Source organism: Chelonia mydas, chromosome 5, assembly GCF_015237465.2.
Source record: "Chelonia mydas isolate rCheMyd1 chromosome 5, rCheMyd1.pri.v2, whole genome shotgun sequence".
NCBI lineage: Eukaryota > Metazoa > Chordata > Testudines > Cheloniidae > Chelonia > Chelonia mydas.
The window spans coordinates 76034277-76054918 of record NC_051245.2 but is presented as its reverse complement, the minus strand read 5'-3'; the positions used below and the strand labels follow the sequence as shown (position 1 = coordinate 76054918).

At 41.6% G+C, this 20642-nt stretch overlaps 1 long non-coding RNA gene across 1 annotated transcript; it reads right to left on the bottom strand.

Annotated features, from left to right (window-relative positions):
- Window positions 1–4168: 4168 nt before the first annotated feature.
- LOC119566640 lies at window positions 4169–19041 on the bottom strand. Its single transcript, XR_005225928.2, has 3 exons — window positions 18503–19041; window positions 17441–17604; window positions 4169–6707 (listed from the first exon to the last, which is right to left on the bottom strand). It is a non-coding gene; the product is annotated as an uncharacterized LOC119566640 (long non-coding RNA).
- Window positions 19042–20642: the final 1601 nt, after the last annotated feature.

Genomic DNA, 20642 nt, shown 5'->3' with positions numbered 1-20642 from the left:
AGAGAAATGAGAAGAAATTAAGAAAAGGAAAATTTAGGCTGACTATCAGAAGGAAATTTCCTAGCAGTGAAAGAAATGCAAGAAGCCCCAGCCATTCCTGAAACACTTAAAAACAAAAGACTAGAAAACTTTTAGAGCCTTGATTTTTCTCTCTTAGAATAATCTAAAAAGGAAGAACTGGAGGCAACATGCTAGCTCCTGAGTAGTCAAAATCGACACCCTCTTACACAGTTAAAGACTCCACTATGAGTCAGCCTTCATAGGAAAAATTATAAAATACAAATATTTACACGTGTCTTTCCAACCCACCTTCCAATCAGCCAACAAGCATTACATCTAATGTTAAGATATAAGTTCCATATAAGAACAGCTGTTACTTTTCCAGAAAACCATTTGAACCTTGAACATTTCACAGCATATTTTACACATCAATATTAATTTTTTCCAGCATGCTTTTTAAAAATTCTTTGATGACAGTGAGTGCGCAGTGATTCTAATTTATCTGTGAGATGTTAATATACCCTTTATATGAGAATGTGAGATATCCCTATTCCATTAGCATATTCACTCATGGAGTTTGGAGTACTTTTAAACAAAGTTGTGTAATATTTTTGCCTCATTCAAATAAAGCAATGGGAATTACCATTCTCCATTTGCATCTAGTGCTGCATACAATACTTTAGAATGTACAAATCAGCGTATGCCTTTGCTTCAGTTCCCACAAATGCATTGGTATCATCAGGAGAGGATGCCAGGCTTCACCCTGGTAACAGCATCAGGATGGGGCAGAAAAATGGATGAACCTTTTTACCATGGTATATGCCAATCATAGCTGAGAATAACTGAGCAAGGAGTGCGATTAGCACCTCAATTGATAACATGATGGTCCTAAATGTATAATACAACTTTTTTTTCTGGATTAGGTGTATCGATCATACCTTTGTACAGAGGAGGATTGCAAAATTCCCCATACTTTTGTCAGGACACTTGGTGAATCTTACAACAATATACTTTTTCCTGTGTATTTTAAATACTGGGAATGGCTGAATCCTAGTGGATGGCTATTTTTGGACCATTATAGCTTTTTCTCTGAATACACATAAATTGTTTATGATTATATGCATCAGTGCTGATTGTTAAATTGCATGTACATTGTACCACATGAATGTTTATGCTCATAATATATTATGAAACAAAATGGTATATCTGGCTACAGTATAACAAATAGGATAAATTAATCAGATGACCTCTATAAACCTTTTTCTTCTTATGAAATAGCCATGTACAGAATTCAAATTCACCACGTTTTATTATTTTTTGTCCCGATAGCCCAACTGAAAACAATGTTGCAAATATTTGATCTGGGATATTCAAAATTAGAGCTGTGCTGCTTAGTAATGTTCATATAAGTCATGTGGTAGGTTCCCTGACTGGAGGAGTGCATGGGGACTTCTAGCAAGACTAGCAAGATGTGCAAGTTAAAAATGCCATTACCCTGAATATTCTGTAATGAGACACTGAAATCACCTTCCACAAGCATTTGTGCTATTATGTAGGTATAGTGCCATTCTTGCTTAGACTGATAAGGCTTTTCTTTTGTTTTCAATAACCTATGTACATGATAGCCCTGTAATATTTACAATAGAAAAAAGTTTTAAAAGAAAACATCAGTCATTCAAATGTTCATGTAAGCATGGCTAAAACAAAATCATTTTCAAATTTGAATGGGTGTTTGTAGATTTATTTATTGCAGTGTTTGCTCAGCTATGCATTTGGTCCTCATCTTAGTTTGGGTAAAATTCACACTTGTGCATAGAGCTAGCCCAAAGTCTATGCAATACTAAAGGCCAGTTTAAGCCCTATGTGACGTTGCACCCCATAATGCTTTATAGAAATATGCTTATTAGTATAAATATGATATAACTTGAATGTGTTTTATGTAACATCTTTGCAAAGGTTATGAGCTACTGAATATATTCATCCTATTTGTATGCATGTATCATTTTTATATCTGAAGTTATGAGCATTGGCTCTGTGCTTGTATTTAAAGTGTTTGCTGTAGGAAGCACATAAGACAGATTTTGTCAACATAGCGTGAAGGGGTTATTCAAGTAATTGGGAGTACTTAACAGTGGACTTTGAGAGAGGCCAATCCACATCTGAGCTTTCCTGGAAACGCTCAAACTAACATGTAAACAATGGCGTCAGCCTGCAAAAAGCTGAATCATTCATAGACATGTGACTTGCCCAGGTGGCTAGAGACCCCATCTTGTGGCTGTGATGTTGCACAAGAGAAAGACTATATAAGGCCCTGGAAGCCCCTGCATTTTGTCTTCAGCTGGCTCAAAAAGATAACCTTTCCACCTCGAGAGATGCCTGAAAAAAAACCTGGAACAAAGGACAGTAACTACGGGGGTTAGGAGGAAGTCTAGTCTGTAAAATAGCTTATCAGAACATCTCTGAGGGTGAGATTTATCTGCATTTAGTTTCCTACTGTATTAGGCTCAGACTTGCGAGTTTTGTTTTATTTTGCTTGGTAACTTACTTTGTTCTGTCTGTTATTACGTGGAACCACTAAATCCTACTTTTTATATTTAATAAAATCACTTTTTACTTATTAACCCAGAGCAAGTAATTAATTCCTGGGGGAACAAACAGCTGTGCATCTCTCGCTCTGTGTTATAGAGGGCGAGAAATTTGAGTTTTCCCTGTATAAGCTTTTTACAGAGTAAAATGGATTTATTTGGGGTTTGGATCCCATTGGAAACTGGATATCTGGGTGTTAGACAGGAGCAATTCTTAAGCTATTTTCAGTTAATCCTGCAGCTTTTGGGGGATGTGGTTCAGACCTGGGCCTGTGTTTGTAGCAGGCTAGTGTGTCTGGCTCAACAAGGCAGGGTACTGAAGTCCCAAGCTGGCAGGGAAAATGGGCTCAGAGGTAGTCCCAGCACATCAGTTGGCAGTCACAATGGCGTTTCTGTGTCCCAAACTGTCACACCCTATATAGAATTTAAGTGATGAATAGGTCTTGTGCTGGCCCTCTGCACAGGGGTGAATTTCACCCTTTACATGCGTAAGTCTTCATCCTTTTGTATCCTTTTATTAAAGCACCAGACTGCCCTCAGCAACTTGTGGTGCAACTGCGTTAAAGTCATTGGGGTTGGACCAGATATGATGGCAAGGTTTTGCAACACATGGTAAAAGACCTAAAATAGAATGGATTTTCAAAATTAAGTGGGGTCTAATCTCATTCTTTTACAGTGTAATAGCTTTCTGTTACTCCAATTCCTTTAGGGTTTCAACCTGCTAGACTTCCTGCTTTCAAAGAATGCAAAGATAGTATGTCAGATCTGTAGTTGGTCCCACTGGAGTTATGAAGGTTTATAGTAATTTACTAATCAATTTTAGCACATACTTTATGAGAGAGGGGTGAATTGTTGTATTTTTGACAGTATATCAATGAAACAAACATTTGTTTTTATTGTTTTCTAGGATGTTGAATTAAGAAGGTACTGCTAGTAAAAAGTGGTCAGTCTGGTTATAGATTCATATGTAGACTTGTCTGGTCTTTAAAGAAGGTGGTAGCAGTAGCAACTCATTTTGTTGGACTTTCTTTTTGACCTTTTAATAGAGTTATCTGTTTGTATTGGTTTACTGACTTATCTTTATTCTTCCATCCAAAACTATTTCAAGTTGCCTAGAAGGAACAGAGTGGGGGTAAGGAGGAAAGAGTTTCACTAACAGAATGAGAGAGGGGTAAGATGACCTACTGTTTGCTAGTGCCATTTGGTCAGATCAAAAGCCCTATGTGACAGGTTGTCTCCCCTGGGGTGCAGTCTGGGAGCTGTGGGAACTGCTGTGCCTCTCTAAGACACACAACTGTGTTGGGGACACAGCCAGCCTCACCCAGGCCCTGTTATCACCCAACACGACAGCAGGTGGTGCTACCTGAGTGCCAACAGCAGACACTAGCCAATTTCTCAGATCCCCAGGTATGTACCCCTCTCTAGAGTATGAACCCAAAATTATACCATCTTGCACTGGATACAGTGTAAACTCATTAATATGTCCACCCCTCTCTCAATGTGGAGAGGGATATGCACAGTACACTTGTGTTAAGCCAAGCTGAGATTTTCCCCAGACACTTCAGTCAAAGTCATACTGGGTTAGATTAAAACATACAAGTTTATTAACTACAAAAGATAGATTTTAAGTGATTATGAAGTGATAGCAAACAGATCAAGCAGATTACCTAGTAAATAAACAAAACCACAAACTAAGCCTTAGATACTTGAAAGATAGGATATGAATTAGCAGCTGATGTGGCTGTCCCCAGGGCTACCTGAGCAGCCCTTGGGCGGCCCTGGAGTCTGCCACACTGGCTGCTGTAGAAGTCACGGCAGTCGCAGAAAGACACGGAATCCTACTAATGGCCCATTACACTGAATGGGCCCGTCACAACCCGCTATTTAGATTGACACCCACTAGGCAAGATGCTTCCAATCAGGTGTGACTGCATGTGAAATGCAGATACATAGTCAATATTCATAACTTCAGATACAAAAATATTACATGCATACAAATAGGATAATCATATTCAGCAACTTAATTGATCTTTAAATATTCATGGTAAATAGGCCTAATAGCCTGTGATGGGATGATAGATGGGGTGGGATCTGAGTTACCCAGGAAAGAATTTTCTGTAGTATCTGGCTGGTGAATCTTGCCCATATGCTCAGGGTTTAGCTGATTGCTGTATTTGTGGTCGGGAAGGAATTTTCGTCCAGGGCAAATTGGAAGATGCCCTGGAGGTTTTTCGCCTTCCTCTGTAGCATGGGACACGGGTCACTTGCTGGAGGATTCTCTGCTCCTTGAAGTCTTTAAACCACAATTTGAGGACTTCAGTAGCTCAGACATGGGTGAGAGGTTTTTCGCAGGAGTGGGTGGGTGAGATTCTGTGGCCTGCGTTGTTCAGGAGGTTGGACTAGATGATCATAATGGTCCCTTCTGACCTTAGTATCTATGAACTTTTCCATAGACACTTGACATGACATATCTTTTACAAAATGCATCATGATTATGCCATAATCATATCAGAATAATATCACGATCAAGAATATGGGGTGCAGTGTCACATCCTAATTTGACAATCCCTAATAGAGGATGGGTTTCACCTTTCCACTGCCACTGGTCAGCTGCCCTCTGTCTAGGCTGCTATGACTGCATATTTTGCCATCTTAGCTCCTCCAGATACGTAGAGATATAGGGAATTTTCTTTGCTGCTATATCAGGAACTAGCTGTAGAGTAGTCTTCAATGCAGTACAGACTAGAGCAGGTCAAAAAGTGTTTCATTTTTAGTGGAAATTTGAATATGAAGAATGACCAAACACCCCAAAGTTCTGTTTTCATCTGAAATATTTCAATTTTGGGGTGTCCATAAAAAAAGGGAAGTTTTCTGCAAGTAGATACTTTTTCCCACAAAATTTGTTTAATCAAAAACCAGTTTCAACAGAAAAATTTCAGCCAACTGTAATAGGCCCTAATGAGACACCAGTAAATCAGATGAAGGTTCAGAATTTTGGTGGGTGGGTTTTGTAGTCAAATTATTCTAAGACATTTGTTTCTGACATAGATAATCACTGAAATGCTTGGATGAAGCAGCACATTTTAAGGAGGGAGTGGAATGAAGAGCAATGGTTATTTGGAATATTCTAGAGGTGTAAGGAGCACCATAAAAGAAAGATGGGCCTATGAGAAGGATACAAAGGGAACAATTAGGCAGGAGGCGTGGGTGGAGCAAATGGCAGGGTAAAAATGGCAGCAAAAACATCCACAATCACCACCCTGCCTTCTCCACCATGATCTAATCCTTGGCAACACTCATTATTGCTGCTGCTCCTCTGTGCCAGAATACACTAAACGCTTAGGGTGCCAGTAGCGTTCCAGTTGCACCACAACTCAGAGGTGAGTGCTCTAGATGCTTCAGTAACTAGGTCTTTAGATTCTAGTCCTGGTGGATCCCAATAACCATTCAGATACAAGGATAAGGGAAAAGGTTATTTTGCTAGGGCTGGTAGGAAAGGGAAAGGTTAGGAAGAGCCTAGATACAGAGGCTTAAACACTTACAGTTCACAGTGAGTGATAGCGGTAAATGTTTGGGCCCCTGGGGACACTCCAATCAAGAGTCAGGCGCTTTAGGGCTAGTGTCTGGAGTGCCCTCTCCAGTCCAGTCGCTATTCAAACTGGAGCTTGTGGGTTTCCAAGCCAGGCTCAGTTAATCTCTCTTTAGGGTCTCTGCACTGGCTCCCAGAACTCAATAGGTCTTGCAGCTTCCCCATAAGTCTCAACTGACCTGCAAGCCACTGTAGCGTCTGTCACTCAGAGCCTGTTCCACACACAGGTCTGCATCCCTTCCTGTTTGCAGCTTCTTTCCAGCCCCTGGCTTGCCATGCAGCTGCTGCTTCACCTTCCCTCCATCTCTTCACTTGCCATACAGCCACTGTCTCCAAACGGACCCTGGCCACTTCTTGGTTCAGGATCTTTCCCTTTATCAGGCCAGGGGTAAGGGAAGTGCAGTGGGGAAGGGGCTGATGGGAGTTGTAGTCCCCCCTTTGCAGATCTATCACAATTCTGTCATCATGCCAATGCTTGAGTATTTTTGGAGTCAGCTTATTCCCCTGGCTCAGTATAGTGGCCTTGCCATACTCTAGAAACAAAAATGCATTTTACTTATCTGTGGACTTTTACTAAAGAACAACTACATCTTTATACCAATTGACACTTGTTGAGCCCAGATGCAAAAGGTGCATAAAGATCAAAGGCATGATTGCATCTGGTCCTGCATGAGTAGATAAAAGACAGGCTCCTTTGCACACCCATTTAGGGGCCAGACACAGTGAGTTTCATGTGCCTTTCTGAGTGCAAAGACTTTAGAAACACTATTGGCAGCAGCAGCAATAGCCTCTGAGAGCGTGGAGAAGGGTCTGGTCATGGTCTTGCCCTCCAGCACTCTGACAGAGGTGACCAGGTGCAGAGAGGAGTACATGCTGCAGCTTCAAGATAGCTCCAGCTTACACTATCGAAGATTTGTGTCCGAATTGTGGGGAGCTAAGGGGGGGGGGGAGAAGCAGAGTGTGGTAACTTAAAAAGCAAAAAAATAAGCCATGGCCTTTAGTGTTGCATAGACTTTGCAAGAGGCCATGGGGAAGTTTCCATCACTCTTACCTGCATGAACACACTCTAGATTGGCATGCTGCTCACCGAACACACCTCTCCGAAGAACTGCAACAATTGTTCACAACCTTTGTTTTTAGTCTTTCCTATGGACCTCATCCCTGTACTACCTGGGCCCCTCATGAATATTAAAGAATTAATCCTTTAACCCCTTGGAAGTAGGGAAAATTATCCCCATTTTACAGGCTGGCAATTGAGGCACTGCAGGATAAAGTGACTTGCCCAAAGTTACAAAGGAAGTTTGTGGCAGAGCTGGAAAGAGAACCCAGATGATTCTGAGTCAGTCTGATGCCATAATCATGAAACCATCCTTCCTCAAGGGGTACATCTATGTGGGGATAAAAACCCATGGCTGGCCTCTGTCAGCTGACTCAGGTTCATGGGGGCTCAGGCTCTGGGACTGTAAAATTGCTCAGTAGACATTCAGACTTCAGCCCTAGCTCTGGCCCCCTCAAGAGAGTATAGGGTCTTAGAGCTTGAGCTGCAGCCCAAACCTGAACATCTACCCTGAAGTTAAACAGCCCCTTATCTTGAGTTCCATGAGTCTGAGTCACCTGGGTTTAATTGCATTGTAGACATACCCTTTGAGGCTCTCATTCAAGTAAACACATGCTTAACTTTAAACACCTGTTGAAACCAATGGGACGTAAGCACATGTTTAAGTGATTGGCTGAATAATTCAGCCGAGTTTGGGCTATTAGAGATAAAGAATCAAGATCAAATTTTGACCACAACAGTCTAAAGAGACTGGATATTTAACTAGTAGAGCTGTGGAGACAAGGTTAACATAATTCTGAGTTGACTTGGAAAAAAAAAAAAAAAAGTGAAGGCCCTCGCCTACAACCCCAACATGCAGCCTCCTCTTGACTAACAAAAACCCAAACAACAAACAGGAATCAGTCAAAATATTCTCGTATCCAGGCATCTGAGGAGCCAAAGGCGAATGTTTTGCTTCAAGGGTTTCCAACTATTTCTCAAAGCATAATTTGATATCCATTTAGATTTTTTCTGTTTGTGAATTTATATGAGCTACAGGTATGTAAAAGCACATTTTCCCTGAACATACACAGTAGGAAGCAATAATTGCTTTAATGCTAAGTTTTGCAACTCAAATGCTGTTGTGATTTGTATCCTTTACAATTTTGCCATAAGCTGACTTGAGGCATCTGTCTGCATTATAGGCAGACAGAGCAAAAAATAAGCAGGAAAAATGAAAAATTGTCATCATCATCAATTGCCACCAAATAACATTAGCTTATTAAATTACAGTTGGTTACAATTTCCCCCAAAATCAGTGTGCAAACTTGCAGGTCTCTAAGGAATAGTACTGCAAAAGGAAAAACTGGCAATAAAGCCACTTGAGCACCGAGCACCCTTACTCAATTTTCTACAAGTCATTTTCTGATGTGTTTGCAATGTTGCCTTTTTTTTTTTTTAAACAAAGCTTGAACTAACATGTTTACAACTAAACCTAAACATGATTGTGCATTTTGTGTATCACTGCAACTGATAGCAAATGCTAAACACATTGAAGGTGAAAAACAAGGATCTCTGGGGAGTTTTGAGAAAGCAATTAATATACTGTCTAAATTAATTAATAAGCACATTCTTAAGATACCCAGGAAGAAAACAGACAGCCTCAAGAGAAAGTTCTTAGAGCAATATGTAGGCTTATCAGAATGGGAGTCCACTGATAAAGAGATGAAAACTTTAGAAAAGTCTTGTCATGATTCATTTGACATCAGAAAAAGATTTAAGAACTTTTTGTCAACTCGAACTCACAATCATAGAAATTAGATATGGAAAAAAGCATATTGGCTCATGCAGTCCTCCGCCCTCCTACTACATGTTTCCCACAGTAAGTTTGCTGTTGCTTTGATCAGTCTAGTATTAAGTGTGCTCATAGATGTGGTTTCTGGCACCTCTCTTGGGAGAATATAATTAAAGGCCTGATTCTGTAATGAACTAGCAGGAACAAAGTCTCACTGATGTCAGTGGGATTCCATGGGGGTACAGGTATCTATGGTGGCACATCTACCTGGAGAATGAGGGCTCAATACATCACAGAGTCAGGCAGTTTTTCCCCTGATGTTCAACCTAAATTGTCATTTTCTTAATTTCAGGCAGTTATTTCTAATTATACAGTCCTGCATTACCATAAGTAATTACTCTCCACCCTTGGTATTCAGCCCTTGATATAGTTCTAGACCGGGGTGGCCAAACTGCGGCTCTTGAGCCATATGCAGCTCTTTTGCAGTTCAAGTGCGGCTCCACACCCACCATTCTCCACCTACCAGACTGGGGGCGGAGCTCAGGGCTTCTGCCCTGCAGTGGGATGGTGGGGCTAGGGACTTCTTCCAGAGACAACTGCTGCCTGTAAGTGTTGGGGAGGGGCATAATGTAAAGGTTCGGCCTTCCCAACAGCTTGAGTCACATGCCCCCAGGCACACTCCCCCTCTTTCCCTCAGCAGGCTCTCCCTTCAGCTCCCAGGTGTTAGCTCTGTGTGGAGAGGCAATGACAAACAGCCGGGAGGGGTCTCTGCTTTAGCTCCTTGGGGAGAGACAGCAGCAAAAGCAGCTGAAGCTCCAAGCCCTGGCAGGTATGCCCCAGCTCTCAAACTTCTGAAGATTGTCATATGCATAGGGCCCTATCAAATTCATAGTCCATTTTGTTCAATTTCATGGTCATAGGATTTTAGAAATCAAATTTCATATACTTAAGTCTGAAATTTCACAGTGTTGTAATTTAGGGGTCCTGACCCAAAAGGGAGGTGTGTGTGTGTCGCAAGGTTATTGCGGGGAGGATTGCAGTACTGCTACACTTACTTCTGTGTTGCTGGTGGCAGCGCTGCCTTCACAGCTGGGCAGCTGGAGAGCGGCAGCTGCTGGCCAGGAGCCCAGCTCTGAAGGCAGAGCTGCCACCACAGAAGTAAGGACGGCATGGTATGGTATTGCCACCTTTACTTCTGTAGAGCTGGGTTCCCGGCCAACAGCTACCAGTCTCTGGCTGCTCAGCTCTGAAGGCACCACAGAAGGGTGGCAATACTGCAACCTCCCTATAATAACCTTATGACCTCCCTCCCTCCCCTGCAACTCCCTTTTTTGTCAGGCCCCCAATTTAAGAAACCTGGTCTCCCGCATGAAAACTGTATTGTATAGAGTAAAATCACACAAGACACCAGATTTCACGGTCTGTGATGCATTCTTCATGGCTGTGAATTTGTCAGGTCTCTACATACGTGGCTCAGAGGTTTGGCCACCCCAGTTATAGACTGTTATGTTCCAACTTATCCAGGCTCTCTCTTTAGTTCTTTTAATCCTTCCTCAAGTAATATAATATAGGTTCTTAGCCCCAGTTAGATTACTGAAAATCTACAGTTCTGTACCAAAATAGCTGTTGGTAATACTGTGGAGAGAAAGTGAGGGAGAAAATTTAAAAGTTCAAAAGGCTCAGGAAACAAGTTTCCTAGTATATTACAAAAATTACTGTGATGACTTTGTCTTGTGACCAATACAGGAAGAAAAAGTGGCTCCCAATAAAATGATGCATCAGCTTGAAGTTAGCAAACCAGCATCTCAATTCCTTGTAGCAGTTTACAGTTGTACAGATGAAAAATGAAAGAAGGAAGAGAAACCTCCTGCTTCCTGTTGGATAAGATTATAAAACACTCAGTTGAAAAATTAATCTACAACAATAAAACATTTTTACCCTCTCTCATAAGTACAAGATGTCACCCACTGAAATTAAAAAGGTAATATTTAAAATTGATTAATGGATTTTAAAGAGTCAAGGCATAACTAAGGTATGGCATAAATTATGCCAAGATTTTATCTCAGCTGTTCTGAATTACCAATTGTGAATGAATTATCCAGAAAACATAGCCCTTCTATTTGTGAATCATTTGCAAAACAAGCTTGGTTTCTGCAAAAATATTTATGATTTGGAGTTATTCACCAATTAGTTAACACAAACAATTTTCAGTCACAAGCTGTTCACTTCAACTATTTATTTGGTTATTCATGGGATGTGACTGGTTGCCTCAGTCACATAGTTTTGTTTTGGCTCCCTAATTGGATGGTACTTTTTTAAAGGGGAGGATAGGAAATAATGACGAACAGGAAATAAATAGTAAATAACAAAGACCATGTGTGAGTATGGGTATTCTTATGAAGAAGAGTCAAACCTCAAATATTTATATGTATGAACAACCTGCTTGTGGGAGCATTTCATAGAATCTTAGGACTGGAAGGAACCTCAAGAGGTTATCTAGTCCAGTCCCCCACACTCATGGCAGGACTAAGTATTATCTAGACCATCCATGACAGATGTTTGTCTAACTGTCTCTTAAAAATCTCCAATGATGGTGATTACACAGCCTCCCTAGACAGTTTATTTCAGTGCTTAACAACCCTGACAGGAAGGTTTTCCTAATGTCTAACCCAACCACCCTGGCTGTAATTGAAGCCCATTGCTTCTTCTCCTATCTTCAGAGGCTAAGGCAAGCAAGTTTTCTCCCTTCTCCTTGTAACAACCTTTTATGTGCTTGAAAATTAACATCCCCACTCAGTCTTTTCTACTTCAGAGAAAACAAATCCAAGATTTTTGTCAGTCTTCCCTCATAGGTCATGTTTTCTAGACCTTTAATCATTTTTGTTGCTCTTCTCTAGACTGTCTCCCATTTGTCCACATCTTTCCTGAAATGTGGTGCCCAGAACTGGACACAATACTCCAGTTGAGGCCTAACCAGCACAGAGTAGAGTAAGAATTGCTTACTGTGTCTTGCTTACAACACTCCTGATAATGTATATTTGTGAATGTCTGGTCCTGCTCAGAATTAAAACACAAGTGTTCACAAACTTTGTTTTGTAGTATTCAGCCTACTTAAGCTCTTCTGCTCAATAATCTTTAGGCACTTAGATATTACAGTTCTAGGTGCCACTATAATAACTGGATGGATGAATGAAGATTTGAAAAGGATTAGACATCTGTATGAGTATCATCCAGTTATAGTTTGATGATAAAAATGTATAAGGGCCCTTAAACCCTAGATTCCAGAATATATGTCAGCTACCAACTGCCTTGGATTAGAAAGAAATTTACCCTATAGTCAGGTTATTTCAGAACTGTCCATTATGGGGGATTACTCCTTCTGACTGGCCAGTGTAGATGGGCCATTGTTCTGTTTTGATATGGCAATTTGTGTGTTCCTATATTTATTCCAAGCTATTCTTGGCATATGCACAAGTGCCTCAGGTGGCATGTGACCAGGATTCATCACCAAATTTGGTCTGCTGGTTGTTCATTAGCTTGCCCGGCTTGGGCCACGTACTGACGGGGAGTGTGATGTGAATTCTGATCCATGCCCTCCTCCAAGCTGCTTAGATAGTGGATATGATAATCTTTCACACAAATCCCTGATTTGCACTTGAACATGGCTAGGTAGGCATCCACTGAAATTGCATCTGTAAACAAATGAAGTATTCATATAAACATGTTGTAGTTCACATGCATGATGCCTACAAACTCCCTAAAAATCAAGCCCTTAGATTGTAAGCCTCTTAGATCAGTGATTATTTCTCCCTCAATATTTTTTTGAGGGAACTGTTCCTAATGACAAATAATTAATAATGACAAGAAATTATCAAACTATTTAGATGCCTATTTTTCAGTTTAAGTACTTAATTCAGTGTTTAACTTTCATCTAGGTACCTAAGTGATTATCCAGCAAGCCAGCAGGTGAGCACAGAACTTCTTGGTATAGCCAAAGGTGTAGACAAGCAATCAGCTTCCTACTTGCTTCTGATTCTGCAGTTCAGCTATCAGTAGGCTAGAGGCCTAAAGGTGAAAATGAGCCTGAGTGACCAGGAGTGGGACAGACAGGTTAAAGGGCAAGTTTGGTGATCGTGAGAATTGGACAGGTAGTTAAATATGAACGAAGGCAGCTAGAGGGCAGGTTTGAGAGGCTGTGTGGTGGCTTGCTTTGGAACAGAGGGGACTGCTTTTTATTCTGAGGTATTACATTAAAAAAAATACATGAATGCACCCTTAAGATAAATTTGCATGCACAAAATTTGGGGAATAAAACAGTTCTCATAGTAATATAATCTCACTTTAGCAGCTGTAAAATGGGAATATCATCTTCTTTGTAAAGCACTTTGAGAGACTGATTAAAAGTGCTATATAAAAAAAAGTTAGGTATCATTAACATATTAAGTAGCAAGACTTTGCCTTAAATCCTGATAGCAACCCAGGGGCTTCTGTTAAGACACATTTGTCACCCACCCCACCATCCTAGTAAGTGGATAGTGTAAATAGTTTAAAGACACACTTCCCCATAGACCATGGGCACAGCTATCCATGCAGGCCCAACTATGACAGAAAATGCTGAATAGTAATAGACTGAGTTTAACGCTATGGAAAGTCAGTTCAGTTTGGATGCTTAACCAGACTATCTGAATTATGCATACCTCTTGGCCTGCAAGCTAGAGCTGGAAATCTGCTGAGATTAGACTCTGATTACTTCCTCCTCCCAACTGCAATGAAAATACCCAGAGAACAGGATGTTTCTTTTGGGGTGGGAAGTAGGGGGGCATGTTTTGGCACTTCTAGTCTGGCTGGGAAATAAGTACAGTGGCACACGGATGTTACAAAGCAGTGTGTGGGCTTGGGGGTGGGGAGGTGAGGAATCCAAACTTTTTTCCCCCACATTCTTCATCCTAAAATATTAGCTCAAGTTCAATATAGGATTAATAGGTATTGCATAGCTACAGCTTTCAGTACAGAATAATCAGTTTTAATACCTTGGGTCAAATTCATTCCTAATGTAACTCCTGTGAAAACATTTTTTTCTGGTGTTTAATATCTTGAGTTAAGGAACAGTTTCTACTTTAATACAAGTATTCACAGGGGCTTTTGTCGGATGAAGAAACAGTCAATCTGGTTATCCGATTTCATGATTCTGAAGTGTTGGCTGTTCATTAGCTCCAGACATTAGAATACCCAGAAAAAAACCAAAAGGAAAATATGATTATTATTAGGCACGGAGTACGATGAGCATGCAATGTGGCTTTTCTGGTTGGAAGCCCAAAGAATATTGACAAGCCACATATTTTAAAGGAACCATCAGCATTATGGAAATTCTCATACTGTTAATTGGAGCTCCAAAGAGTGAAGAACACACTATTTTGGACATGCAATCCATGTTTTGTCATTAAAATCCTAAAGTACCATCCAGAATATTTTATATGGATTTTTCCTCTTGTGCCTCTGCTGACTTAATACAACTTTAAAAAACCCCCAAAACAAAACACTTTTAATACATGTGCTACTTCTTGACAAATTCAGTCAAAGGACATTGCTTCAAGAAGGAAAAAACAAAAACAAATGAACATCTACATTAGACTGTTATCCTAAACATGCATGTCAAAACAGGTACAGACAATGGATTGCACTATGAAGTCAATAGATAAGGCCACATTTTCAAAAATAATGTTTAACTTGCACCTGGAATCACACACACACAAATCGTGCTCACAACCTGTGTAACTGTTTGCACTCTTGTCCTCTGATTTGGTAGGTATAACATAAGCCTCCTTTTGAAAAGTTTGGTCTAAAAATGTTCCTTATTTCATCTTGTAATTTCAGTGTGTTTCTTTAATATTTTGGGACTGGGTAAACTCCCTCTGGTGGCTAATTTGATACTTAGAAATCTCTTATGTTGCTGATGACTAAATCAAGTAGACAAAGGACTATGTTCTGTTAACATTAACAGTGTTCTAAATCAGAAGTTACTTCACTTAAAGGGAGTTGCTCTCGATTTAGTCTGAATAACTGAGGCAAATCTGAGCCACTGTATGTGATCTTGATACAAAATACTATGAGCATAAATAGTGCTGAGCGGGTAGCTTTCTAAAAATTCTGTTGCTGATGTGGATGAATGTATTCTCACCACTTATCTATTTTAAAAAAATCAAAGGAGAGGGTAGGGAACAGGGTCCATGGTCCCACACCTGTGCACCAGTCAGTGCTGATGTCTCAACCCCCATGTGTGGGGAAAGAAGAACTTGTGCTGCATTTTCTTAAATGGTAGTACAACAGTGGTTCTTCCTGCACTGCCACATATTACAGGCTCTGCTGCAATGTAAAACTGAAATTATTATCCAAGGCCAAATTCTGCCAGGAGTGTCATGTATACTCAAAAAACAAACAAACAAAAAAAACCTACCACATACCCAACGCTGCTGTCCATCAAGTAATTAGAATCAGAATCTACCAAAATAAAAATGTCCCATGTGGTCCACCCAAGAGCATGAGGAATAGGAGAAAGGAGTGAACCTTGAGAATACTGTGCCAAAAGGTAGCAGTGTTGAATGAAATCCAGTGTACTTGACTCCTTAGTGACAGGCCCTGCAAAGTCCTATTCACACAGTCCCTAGGCAAACCATTCCACTTCATAATGTGCATCTAGATACACACATCTGTTACTCTGGTCTGGTCCTTGGGTTTGAGTAAAAATGGCTGCAGGTCTCTGCACACAGCAAATCATTTGGCCTCTTATCAGTCAGAATTTGGCCAATTAACAATGCTACTCACAGTATTTATTTTTTCCACCAGCTCTTTGGGCATCCAGGATTCTTTTCCCCGCTAAAGGGAGCCAAAAGAAATTTCAGACATTAACATAACCTCCTGCCAGTCTAAAAAAACCCCAAACAACCAGTAGTTGTAAAAATGTATGCTAACCTTCACCTTTTTATTTCTGGCACAGGGGTTCTGACACTTTCACAGGGTAGAAGTCATTTTAGTACACAGGTTGTTTCACAGACCTTGTATTTGTGATTGCATAATTGCATAACATCCCTATGACAACTACAGCAACAGCTTACATAGTAAAGTGGCATTAGGAAAGTAATTAATGCATCTGCTGGTTTAAATACAACTTAGAAGCAGGAAATACAGAGGAGGACTCAGCACCCTCTGGCTAGCCTGCTTTCCCCAGACCACCAGCAAATGCTTCATAGACCAGGGGCCAGCTGGAGAAATGCTGTTCTCAAATCAGGAAGTTCAACAGCTGAGTTCAGAATACAGGATGAAATCCTGGCTCCGTTGAAGTCACTAGGAGTTTTGCCACTGGTTTCAAGAAGGCCAGAATTTCACCTATACTCTTTAACCTAAACCATAGACTTTCTTGCTTTTATGAGTTTCTGGATTGTAATCTTGATTTGAACCATTAAGAAGTTCACATAACTAGTTAGGTAATTGCATGATCCTACTACTGTTACCTTCCTGTGAGAGAGTGTCAGCACAATGGTGCCCCTCCTGGCCAAGCAGGACATGGCCCCAGCTCAGCAGCACTGTCTGTCTGTCCGTCTGTCCCTGGTGCTCAGGAATCTGAAGCCCTCTCTGTTCTCAAGTCCATCAGGTGTTAGGGGATCCCACACTCACCTACTCCACTAGGTTCCTGCTCAGGACAGGTCCCCAGGCTAGACAAGCAGGATCAGCATTCACCAACTCTGACAGTGCCTTGAGCTCCTTCCTACCTTCCTCTGGTCTCTGCAGGCTCTCTAGCCTGTACATCCATTTGTCCCTTTCTGGGATGTTTTCCCTGGGTGGCTCCTTAGCAGTTTGCTGACAGGAGCTCCACCTACTCACTCCTCTGGTAGCTGCCCCACGCAGCTGCTTCCCAGCCCTTTTATCCTCCCAGCTGCTGGGAGACTACCAATTGGCAGTGGCCAGCTGTGCCTGTATTAACCCTTTGGTTGCTGAACCAGTGTGGGATATATATACCCAATGACGCCTCCTTCTCTCTCCCCTTCAACTGCTTTGTTATCCACACATGTTATGTCTTTTCTAATATAGAACTCTATGGGGCAGGAGCTTTGTCTTCCTCTTTATTTGTACCGCACTCAGGACAATGGAGGGTCTCATCATATCCAGCAATTAAAGTTGAAGACCAGTGCAATGTGACTGAGCCCCTCCTAGCAGGTTGCTGGATGCCATTCTGTTCTCCCTAGCCCCTGTGCAGTTCCCACAGGCAAAACCCTTTTTCTCAGGCTGTGGGACCAAGGTTTGGCCCTAAACCAAGGTGTACACAGCAGACATACTCTGGACGCTCGGAAACATTTTTAGTTGATATCTATATTTCATGGACTTATGAAAAGCACTTATCAAAAAGGCGTACAAGTCAGCTTGCTAGTTTTTTTCCTTACCTCATATAGCTTTCATGAGAAAGGTGGTTAGTGCTCCAGGCTTGTTGTAAAACATATTTGTTGTGTTTGGCATCTATGGCCACTGAGTGGTACCAGGGTGTCTGGATCTGTTATTTTTCCTCCTTCATCCACATGTCACATTTTTTCCCAAGCTTTATTTATATCTGAAGAAATCAGTCATGAGGGGATTTTAAAAAAAGGGAAGCATCCAATAAAAACAATTGTTCCAATTCTTGTTGAACAGAATATCAGTCCCAAAACACAAACTAAAATCCCTCAGATCACTTTGTCACAATGCAAATCCTATGATTTCTAATGATACTATATTTTTTTAAGATTTCTTTTGAACTTCCCCTGTGTCTCTCTCACTTGTTCAACATGATCAGCCATTGTTACCAGGCATGTATGTCTGCTTGTTATGAGAGTTTTCTGCCTTATTACTTGTTTTCCACTTAACAAAAACCTAAACCAGGATCAGATACTATTTTCAGAAGATGTGATCTTTGGCTTTTCAAATATTCTGCTTTTAGGAACAGACTAGGATGACCATTTCAATGAAGGGATAAAAACCATACTTAGATTGTAAACTCTTTGGGGCAGGGCCTGTCTTTTTGTTCTGTGAATGTACAGTGCCTAACACAGTGGGGTCCTAGTCCATGACTGGGTCTCCAATGTGCTACAATACTTCTATTACTAAGAATAATATCACCCACACACATACAGCTTGAGTTCATAGAGTCTGGGAGAAAATGGTGCGCTCTCCACCGCTGCTTTCCAGCTTCTTTCTGTCTCCTCACTATAGTTTCCTAATCTCTTTCTCTTCATCTTGCTGTTTTCCAGCTTCTTCCTCCCCAATTTATGTTACCAATCTGCCTGAGGCGTCAGGTGATCAGGATGAGGCTGCAGGATCATTAGGGGAGGAGATGAAGGAGCCACACCAAGTGACTAAATTTTAAAATTTGTTAATAAAATAACAGCGGTGAGTGCTGGGAATGCTCCCACATCACTTGGAGGAAGAAAGAAAGCGTTAGTGCCCCAGCCCTAACCCACTTTCATACTCACACACGCATGACCCGAGGCTGGCCAACCCTGGGTGTAACGTCAGAAGAAGAGGGGGAAGGGTGGACGAGAATTCTGTCCTGTTCACAGGTTGTCCAGGGTCTGCTGTTGATCTCCTATTTTTTTAGCTCTCTGGAGGGTTTTAAGTCCTGGGGTCTTTTGGGGGTGTTTTGTTCAGGGACCTCTGTCCCCTATGCTCTTTGTACCAGTCCAAGCCAGCTTTCCCCAGCTTCCTCAGCTTTCCCAAAACACACTGGCTTCAGGGACGCAAGAATGTTGTTTTCCCACTCTCTGGCCTTCACTGTTTCACTGGTTTTCGCAGCCCCTGCAGTTCTCTTCAGCTGAATCCTCCTTTCTCACGGCTGGTTGGGGTTGGAATCCAGGCCCCCGTCTTTCTTGGCAGGCAGCCGAGAGTCGGTTGTGTGCTGTGGCCTTGGGCTGGAGTCAGCATCTTATGTTCAGACCTAGCTGGAGCATCGAGTTAACCCATTCCCTTCTCCCTTCCTCCCGCTACAGCCTCTCATACCCTGCAAAGAAACCTTTCACTCCATGCTTACACCTTCAACCCCTCCCAAAATCCTTTCCCATGCATATGCATATATAGGCATTGCAATATACAATGCTGGTGCTTACCCAGGGGACCCCAAGGGGGGCAATTTTACTGTGACTGTGACACCCCCTCTCTTATTTTTTAGCCTTTCTATCTCTCATCTTATTTCCCTCATTATCTTCTCAGGTGATGGTCCAAAGGGAGTCAGATGAAATGGTTGGCTATAGAAAAAACAACATCAACAACAGGATCATGCCATCCAAGCTGCTCTTGCCTTCTGCTGGTCCTCTTACAGCTGGCTGCTTCTGCCTTTGTACAATCAACATTGCACTCTTTCTCCATTCCCAGCACAGACCTGATCACAGCAGCACTCAAGGGCCCTTCTTACAGGTAGGCCAAAAGCAACACTGGTGGTCCCACCTTGTAGTTACTCTGCATATACAGCTGATGCTCTAGAAAGAGCCTGCCAGGAAAGAACTTGCATAATTCCCTGGGAAGGTGCTCAGATACCAAGGTAATGAGAGCAATGTAAATACATAGACAGATATATTTCATAAATGCAGGAAATAACTTTTTTACTGTACATTTTTGACATTAATTACAGTTACTCCAAGGAGTAGAATACATTTTCTGTCACCTCCAAGACCAACTACTACAGGCCATTCATGCATTACCTACATCAGGTAGCTCTGCAGAAGCTTGAATTTGATTGAAGCAACATAGGTGGGAGCCTATGAAACTTTTCACCATCAGTTTCCAGCCCTCCCTCTTTATGGGAGTTCTTTCATCCCCACCTTCTTTTGGCTACAGTAGTTTTACCTGGTTGTTTCTGCATCTAATACCATTGTCGTATTAGGGACCAGCTGGAAGAATTAATGATAACCTCTGCCCCTGCTGACCTGCAATTCTTTCTAATATGGCTCTGGAATGGGTCCCCAAGGCTACCAGCTGGATAGCAAAACTCAGGTTTATAAATCATGATTTTAAAAAAATAGGGAAAAGGATGGGCACAAAGGCGGAATGTTGAACACATGCTTGTTTATAATATAACTCATAATAAAAGCTCAGGCATTGTCTCTCCATTTGTAAGAATAAAATTTAAAATGAAGGAGAGGAACTGTATTTTTGAATGAATGTGTCTGATGGAAAGGGTCTGATTCCTGGTCTTGGAAAGGGAGAATAAGAGAGAGCTCAATGAACATATAATAAAATGAGGCAAAGCCTAAGGGATAGAAAAGCCTTACGCTTGTACAAAGGGGCGAAGATCTATGTTAACCTGACCTACCCTGAGAACAATCTGTCTGGCCCGGTAAGGTGCACAGATTGGCTCAGCCACTCCACAGTCAGAGCCCATGGAAACCAAAAGGGGACTTGGAGCTCATGTAAGTGGTCCTGCATTTCCCCGTGCAGAAAAAGACATGCCTACAGAAGTCTGAGGCCTGCAGTAGTTCCTGCAGAACCCCACCTGACAACAGACCAAAGCGTCAGGGTGGGGACTCACTAAGAGCCCCTACAAAACAGGTGCTTGGGGAAGAGATTGGATGGGACCACGGGCCTTCAACATTCCCCCAGACCAAAAATTCCTGTGAGGTG